An 8999-nucleotide genomic window follows, 5' to 3' on the forward strand; every position below is an offset into this window, starting at 1 on the left:
TTATAATGAAATTGTTGTAGGCTTAAGTTCCCCTACATCAAGCTTCTTACATATTGACAAAGGCTGACTCACACTTGTGCCTAAATCACAGAGGGTTTTATCTATATTCATGTTACCAATAAGACAAGGTATGGAGAAGCTTCCTGGATCCTTGAGTTTTAGTGGTAGCTTATTCTGTAATATGGCACTGCATTCCTCTGTAAGAGCAACAGTCTCATAGTCCTCCAGCCTTCTTTTCTTTGACCAAATGTCTTTGAGGAACTTGGCATAAGATGGCATTTGAGAGAGTGCTTCTGTAAAAGGAATGTTTATATACAGTTTCTGCAAAACTTCTAGAAACTTTCCAAACTGCTTATCCAATTTGGCTTTCTGGAATCTCTGAGGAAAGGGTAGAGGAGGCTGATATGGCTCTGGTATCTTCTTTTCCTTCCTTGCTTCCTTTTCTTTCTTCTCTTTAGCTTCTTCCATTTTCTCTTCTGTTTGGTTTTCAGATTTATCAGAGGTTCTCTCAGTTGGTTCTTCCTCTGATTGTTCTAAAACTTTCCACTCCTCAATGTAACTGCCTTATAGTGCTCTCATGGGTTCATCTCCGGTTAACTAGGCAGCTTACCAGTAGTTTTACTTGAAGATGTTACTTGTTAAGCAATTTGATTTTCAAACATCTTATTGTGGGTGGCAAGTTGGTCCATTCTAGAAGCTAGCTATTTGATCATTTCATTTTACTATTATTGGGCTACTAGGAAGCTTTCCATCATGGATTTCATAGTTGACCTTGGTTCAGGTTGTTGGCTCTGAGGGGGTGACAGTGGCTGTGTAGGGTTTTGTCCCCTATTCTGAAATCCCAAGGGCATTGGTGGTCTGTACCCTGCTATTTGTTCATTGGCTGATTCTGTGAATTTGACCATAACAAATTTGGGTGGTTCCTCCATCCAGGGTTGTATGTATTTGAATATGGATTGTGGGGCTATCTCTGGTTGAAATTCCCTCTGTTATTCACATAGTTCATCTGTTCTCTAGGGAGTTCACTGAAGCTATTATACTATGATCCCATGTATCCTCTTCCATAGCTGTCATCGAGTTGACTGTTCATCCCTATAGCATTGGCTTGCATTTTATCAAGCCTCTTTATGAGCTATTCATATTGAGCATTTATCATGCTTAGGGCATCCACTTCTAGTATCCCTGCTATTTTCTTTGTAATTTCCCTTTCATTTGACCACTCGTAATTGTGATATGCGACCCTCTCTAGAAGTTCAAGTGCTTGATCCACTGTTTTCTCCATTAGGTCACCTTCTGCTGCTGAATCTACTGTGCTCATTGTACAGGGCAGTAGTCCATTATAAAAGTTCTAAATCAGGACCCGATCTTCTATGCCATGGTGTGGGCATTCTCTTTGTAGGTCTTTATATCTCTCCCATGCATTATAAAGTGATTCACCTTCGCTTTGCCTAAAGGTGTTAAGTTCAACTCTAAACCTTGCAGTCTTTATAGGTGGGAAGTATCTTACTACAAAAGCTTGTGAAAGGTCTTCCCAAGTGGTAAATGTTCCAGCTAGTTGAGAAAGTAACCACTTTCTTACTCTATCTCAAAGGGAAAATGGAAATGCTCTGAGTCATATGGCTTGATCAAAGACTCCATTCATCTTGAATGTGTCACAAAGGGCAAGAAAGCTTTGGAGGTGGTAGTGCGGATCTTCTATTGGTGAACCCCCAAACTGGGTATGTTGAATCATTTGGAGCCATTCCGATTTTAATTCAAAATTATTGGCATCCACTGTGGGTCTTGTAACACTAGGTTGGAATCCTTGTATAGAGGGAGCTCCATAATCCTTCAAGAGTCTCGGCCTGTTGTTGTTATTGTTGGCCATATTTGGAATTTTTGGATTTCTTTTACCTTGTCCTTCATGTTTCCTCTCCCTTCTGATAGTTCTTAGGGTTCTGTCTATCTCTGGTTCCAAATCAAAGACTTCTTCCTCTAGTCTTGTTTTGGTCATGTACCAAACCAATCACCTGAGAAAGAATAAAACAATTTAAACAAAATTAAACAATAAATGAAAATGTCTAAATCAGTTAAATTACTAATCGCCTAATATTACTAAAATTAAAGTTACCCGGTAACGGCGCCAAAAACTTGTTTGCTGGTTTTGCAACCCCGCAAGTGCACGGATATTGAACAAGTAATAAAGTAGTGAGTAGAGTATTATCCCACGAGGAACTTAATTAGTAAATACCAAACTATACAGTTTGGCTATCTAGGCTATCGAATAAAATGAGAGAATGAAACTTGTCTATTTTAAACGCTATAATAATAAATGTAAAATGGAATAGTCAATTTTGAAATAATTCTGGAATTAAGATTTCACACTTTAATCTTATTATGAATGTAATCTTGTCTATTTACTGGATTGAGAATCATTTTCCTTTATGGAAATTAATCCTAAGATATCCTAAGTCCTCTCTCAAGGCACCTAGGGTGTATTTTAATTAACTAAAACCCTACTTTTGTGGCGATTAAATTAATTAAAATCCTTTAAGATCTTTGACTAATTTTGGAACTCCACAAAGGTCATCAGTCTATCTCTAGGTCAAATTTCCTAGGTTCAAAATCTTGATTTTTTAATATTAATCTTCACTTTTCAGTCCTTCAATTAATATCTATAATCAATACTAAGTGGGTACCAATACATAGCATGTATTAAGATCACAAGAAATTAAATCAAGGAACAAATCTCAAATCCATTAAACAAAACTTAATGTTTGTCCATAATAATGATTACAAGCATTACTCTCCTAATTCCAGAATATGAAAATTACTCACTCATTGTGAGTTCAGCAAACATGATAAAAATAAAGTAAAAGACTATAAAAATCCTCTAAAAGAAATAGAACGAAAGAAATCAAAAGGATCTGCAGCTTTGATCTTATAGAACTTTGGCTAAAGGCTCCTTTTTTATACTAATGTCCTGATCTTCTAGACGACTGTGAGAAAGTGATTATATGGCTCTGAGATTTCCCCTTGTCTCTTTTTTTTTTCTATTATCTGTAGCCTCTATTTATATTAAATGACCTAGGGTTAGGTTTTAAGAGTCCCTAAGGTGTTAGGAGTCTCTTTTCTCTGTCAAAAACTGCAGCTGGAGCGAAATCAAAATGTTGGCTGTCGATTGATACATGGCCCGTGTATCACTACACGACCCAAGGTTGTGTAACTAACTGGAGTTTTGAGGGTTTGCATCTCGTGATGTCACAAAAGGTTACACGGGGCGCAGTTGGTTACATGGGTCCAAGTTCACTACTCGTGTAACACCCTCCCTGTAGCAATTCCGCACATTCTACTATTTTAGTGACCGGTGTCTGGAAAAATATTTAAACTAAAGTAAGTTGTGACACCCCTTACCCGACTACAGTGTAGCCAAGCAAGTTATGCCACTCAGTGTGCCGGAGCACTCTATTTTATCTGATTTCATTACAGTACTTGATTTATTTATTCAAAAACTTTATTGAAGATTTAGGCTATTTTTACTTTTATCAAAATCTAACTAAATTGGAAATTTCAAAAATTTTAACGATAATTCGACAAAGTGTCGGTTGTAATTTGACTAATGATTCTTCCAACTCGCCAAAGACAATTTCAATATATACTCAATTTCTCAAACTTAATAGTCTCAAAAATTTTCAAACATAATGTATCTCAATACAGTATTCAGATTTCTCAGAAATCTCATTAGATTTTCAATATCTCAATATTCATAAGTATAATCTCATTATAACTCAAATTCAATTCACATACTAAAATACTTACTTTGAATAGCTTCCATAATTCATAGGTTAATTACATGAGTTTATTTTGTACAAGATATACAAATAATTTACAATGTGCTAGGAATGAACAATATACATAACATGTATAAAATGAGCCCTATCTACATGCATTGCTGAGGAGGTGACAATCTTGAACTCTTCTGACACTTCGCAGATCCGACTCCAAAAATCTCACGATACCATCTGGTTTTACCTTCAAGACTGCGCGAGGAAGCAATTCCATCGCACTAAGCATTTCTCGCTTAGTGGTGCAATAATATAACCGTAAATAATATATACAAGTAAAGAAAGAAATAAATGATAATTCAGATACTCAGAGTCAATTTAATTTGGTATGGTATTTCTAGTATCAACGATCTTATATACTAGTTTGTTCCTCTTTGGAAGTGCTTAGTTTATAACTTTTCAGTAATACTAGCAGGTATATAATTTATTCTATCCGTATTGTATTTCAAGTCCTGCATTTGCTCGCAATTTATATTTTTATTATGTTTCATTTGCTAATCTCTTTTGCTTATTCATTCAATACTTAATATAATTGTAATGGATTTTCATTATACTTTTCTTAACTTAGTCATCGAATTGAATAATACTTTAATTGATCGCCCAAGTAACCTATACTAGATGATCGATCGATAACGGGTCGTTGGCACTGGACACCGTGGTGCCTCGGGCCGTCATACCATGGGACGCAGAACGTCAACCATGTATGCAGTCAGTATGGCTAAAAAGCCATGATATCACATAATCGGGCATAAAAAGCCATGAATACGGGCATAAAAGCCATGAATACGGGCATAAAGCCATGAATACAGGCATAAAACCTTTCGCAGTACTGCTAACACAATACCCTATTGGCATGCCAAACTATCCAAACCAATCTTGTTAGGTATACTAGGGCATTTGATATTTTAAAATGTTAATATATTGTGCTTTATGACTTCATTTTTTTTTCATGATAAATTTCAATCATAATTCATACATTCATTTGATCATTTATATGATCACAATTCACATCAATTATTCTTTTATACCATTGTACTCAAAATACTTCTCCTCTTTACAATAATGAGAACTAATGTCTCATTCATACATTAATATGGTTTATTTATCCATTCATTATGTTATTCATATTGATCACAAATCTAAACAATGGTTCACATGTACCATTGTATTCAAGACATTTTTCCTTTCTCATTTATACATTCAAGAATCTACTTATGTAATTACAAATTTTATATTTCAAGTTTTGGTATCACTATTCACCTCATTGGTCAACAAAAATGTTGACTTTTGCATAGACAATAGGTACATTGGTTTTAACACTCCCGATGTACCACATTTTGCATTTAAAACTTATTGGAATCAATTACCAAATCCATTTCCAAACTTATTTCAAGTTTTCATGTCACTATTCACTTCATTAGTCAACTAAAATGTTGACTTTTGCATAGAAAATATGTACATTGACTTTGGCACTTCAAACATACTACATTTTTCATTTAAAACTTGTTGGTTTTGGTCACTTTCTCAAAGCTTAGGTCATTTTGGCAAAATTGCCAATTTTCGATTTTGGTGCTCCGAAGTTGCACTGTTTCATTGGTCGATTTACTGTTGGAATTTGACAAAACTTCCTTCATAGAAAATGTTCCTTATTTTGTCTAGTTGAATTTTTTTTTTTGAATCACTCCATTTGGAGTTTTGTAGCTCAAGTTATGGCCAAAATAAGTTTACTGTTCACGCAATCGCTCATACTGCTATCATGGGTTCTGGCAGATTTTGATCCAACTTTGGTCAGTAATTTGATCAAGTTAAGTTCCTAATTTGGTCTAACTTTCTTCATATGAAATGTTCTACTATGCCTTAGGTTTCCATCGGTTCAAGAATCGCCTAAATCTGAGTTTTCTAGAGAGAGTTATAGTCCTCCAAACATTTCTGCTCAAATGAAAATTCTGGAAATCTTAGTACAGTAAACTTCACTTTGCTCAATGATTTGATTTGGTTCTGCTCATAATTTGGGGTAGGTTTCTTCATGAAAGTTGTTTGTCTATGTCTTAAATTGTTGCTGTAAAAATTTCATGTCAATTGACCAAATCTACAGTGAGTTATGGCCAAATGAACAGTTACTATTCATTTGGTCATTTCTGCAGGGTGTCCGGATTGGGGCCAACTTTTGGTCCTCTTGCTTTGGTCTTTTGGGCATAGTTTCTTCAGCAAAAATGTGCCATTATAAGCCTAGTTTCATGTCCAATTGGCCAAACATCAATTGGACTAAAACAGCCCAAGTTATGGCAGTCCAAATGGATTGAATTTTCAGTCACTCTGCTGTACTAACAAGGCAGCCTACACATTCACTTGGCTATACTATTTTTCAGTCCAATTCATGGTCAACATACCTAAAATGGTCACTAATTGACCCTTATAATGTTCTTTCACAATTTCATAAGCTAAATCCAAATTTCACTTCTCAAAACCCTAGCTTCCAATCCATGAATCATGCAACACATCCCAATTAAGGTCATCAATCATTCATATGTCACTATCTAAGCTTGTATTTAGGTTTTAGCCCAATAAAACTCATCAATTCCTCATCCTATAAGTGCTGGCCAAAATTTGCTTCTCAATTTCACACATGATTTTCTTCAATTTCTTAATTATTTATTCATATTCAAACTAAATTTCAATAAGTAAACAAGATTAGGAAGTTAATATGCACTAACCTTATTTGATAAAATTCCCAAATTGTTAAACCTTCACTTTCTTTCCTCTTCTTGGCTGCCAAAAGCTTCCCCAAGAGGTATGGACAAGTTTTGATGAAGGTGACTTAGGGTTTAGTAGTGGAAATTCATGGGAAAAATGAAAGTGATGAAAGAAACTTCTATGGAGGCTATGGAGAAGAGAGTCATGTATTGGAGGAAGAAGAAGAAGAAGAGCAGATTTATTTTGGTCCATTTTGACTCTTTTTAAGTGTTTTAAGAATGCTTATTAACTTGTGATTGGTTGGGATTAAGTGAGTGACATCATGTGATGTCATTATCTTTAATTTTCTTTATTTTCTTTTCTTTTCTTTTCTACTAGCTTCAAATTAATTTTTCATCAACATTAATTCATATTTTATGTCATAATAATTATTTACTCAACTGGACAAGTCGGCCAAAAATCGCCTCTGAAGGCGAAAAGACCAAAATGCCCTCCGTTTGGCTTAACGGGTCAAAATTGTCTGTACCGATTGAAAAATTTTTCTAAATATTTTCTTGGCATTCTAATGCCATGGGAACCTCAATGACCCTTCTCTGGAGTCTCAAAAATTATTTTATAATTTTTCCCCCGGGTCTAGGGCTCCTCGTTGCGAGAACCGCAACTTCCCTCCGGTTACCCATCGCTTGGGCACCGGCTCATTTCACTTAGTTGTATTTTTATTTCTAAAATTTTTACTAAATTTTTTCTTATTAATATTTGAGTTAATTATGGTTCCTCGCTTTAGTTTAAATATTTTTCCGGACATTCTAAATGTTCGACCGACACTGCACCTAACAAGATCTGCATTTAAGTTGCTACCGGAAGGATGTTACATAAGTAACCATAATTAACTCAAATATTAATAAGAAAAATTTAGGAAAAATTTTAGAAATAAAATACAATCAAGTTAAATGAGCCGGTGCCCTGGCGATGGGTATGTTAGTAGTATGCCCTAGAGCATATCATTTAGCATGTATCTTATACATTTTTTATTAATAAAAGGCATTTTCACTTTTCCATTTACATAATATATTTATGTGTAACAGAAAAGGTCCATTGATATTTTGTTAGAAATTCTATTCTTAAGTTGTTAAGAATATGAGTGACAGTATTTCTAGCACAAAGTATCATAAATAGGTTCACAATCAAGGATACTTCACAATAAGGACATGACTTATCTATTAAGATTGTATTCATGTTTGTTCCCAAGTTATTTATATGAGATATAAATAAGATGGAATGGTGAGTCTCATGCCATATAGCAAACATGATAGGCACTTATACATGATAAGTAGGCTGAACCAGTGACACTTATGACAAGCACATGGAGTTTACTCTTGTCAATGTATTTTCATAAATCATATCAGTGTATATAATCTTTAGATCTGAGATAGCACAGTTATCTTATATATAGGTGGTTTGAGTTTGATACTGCTTTCATACTTGTACTGTATATGGGTATATGGGCATGTGTTGGCTCCTACTAGTTATATATGGAGGTAGGGGTTGATCAAGATGGAATCTGTTCCTCTAAGTAAATAGGGATAAAATCCTATGTTCATTTAATTGTTCTTGATATTTCAAGTTCCTGGCCAGGACAGATAGATTTAATCAAAAAAGAGTTTATGATGAGAAAATCTTTTAAACAAGAACTGGAATTAAAAGAGAACATAATATTCATAGCAAATGGGGTTTGACATAAACCATGACTCCAGCTTGAGTTGGGATATTGTAACAGAGAGATTCTAGTGCATGGTAACATATGATTATAGGTTCATTTAAGGTAAACCTTATTACTGATTGGGTGGCCATAGCATGCTATGCTAGGTGTTAACCATGGTCTATAAGGTGCATAAAATGGTTTAGAGAAATCATTTATGGTAAGAAAGAGTTCTGATGATATTAAGAGTTGATATCATATCTCATTGCCAATTAATGATGAGCCTAGTAAGTCACACACATACACAAGTAATCACCAAATTAAATATGATTTAATTAATTAATTAAAGAGTTTAATTGATTAATTAAATAGGTTTAGTTTGCAATTAGATTGCAAAGTCCCTAGCATGACTTAAAACCAAATTTAGATTATTGGATGTATAGTATAAGTTAAATTTATATTTAAAGTGTTTAAATATTAATTTAATTAATGAGAAATTAATTAATTAATTGATTTATATTTGATATAAATTGATCAGAAGAAGAGAAATAATTATTTTGGGTTGAGAACTCAAAATTAAGACACAGGGGCATTTTGGTCATTTCACAGGGTGACATGTGGCACCATGATATGGTGACACATGGCACTACACATAAGCTTGCCAAATGTCTTTTAATCATGTAAGATGATTAAAATTAAGATAAATATAGGTTTGACACTTGGCACAATGTGATTGGACCAATTAAACCTAGAGCCAATCAAATGTGATATGTGGCAAGGGT

At 34.2% G+C, this 8999-nt stretch overlaps 1 non-coding gene across 1 annotated transcript; it reads left to right on the top strand.

The window, feature by feature from the left end:
* The first annotated feature begins 1370 nt into the window (after positions 1–1370).
* Positions 1371–1477, top strand: LOC131180511 (small nucleolar RNA R71). Its single transcript, XR_009149278.1, has one exon. It is a non-coding gene; the product is annotated as a small nucleolar RNA R71 (small nucleolar RNA).
* Positions 1478–8999: the final 7522 nt, after the last annotated feature.

Source organism: Hevea brasiliensis, chromosome 5 (assembly GCF_030052815.1).
Source record: "Hevea brasiliensis isolate MT/VB/25A 57/8 chromosome 5, ASM3005281v1, whole genome shotgun sequence".
Classification (NCBI taxonomy): Eukaryota; Viridiplantae; Streptophyta; class Magnoliopsida; order Malpighiales; family Euphorbiaceae; genus Hevea; species Hevea brasiliensis.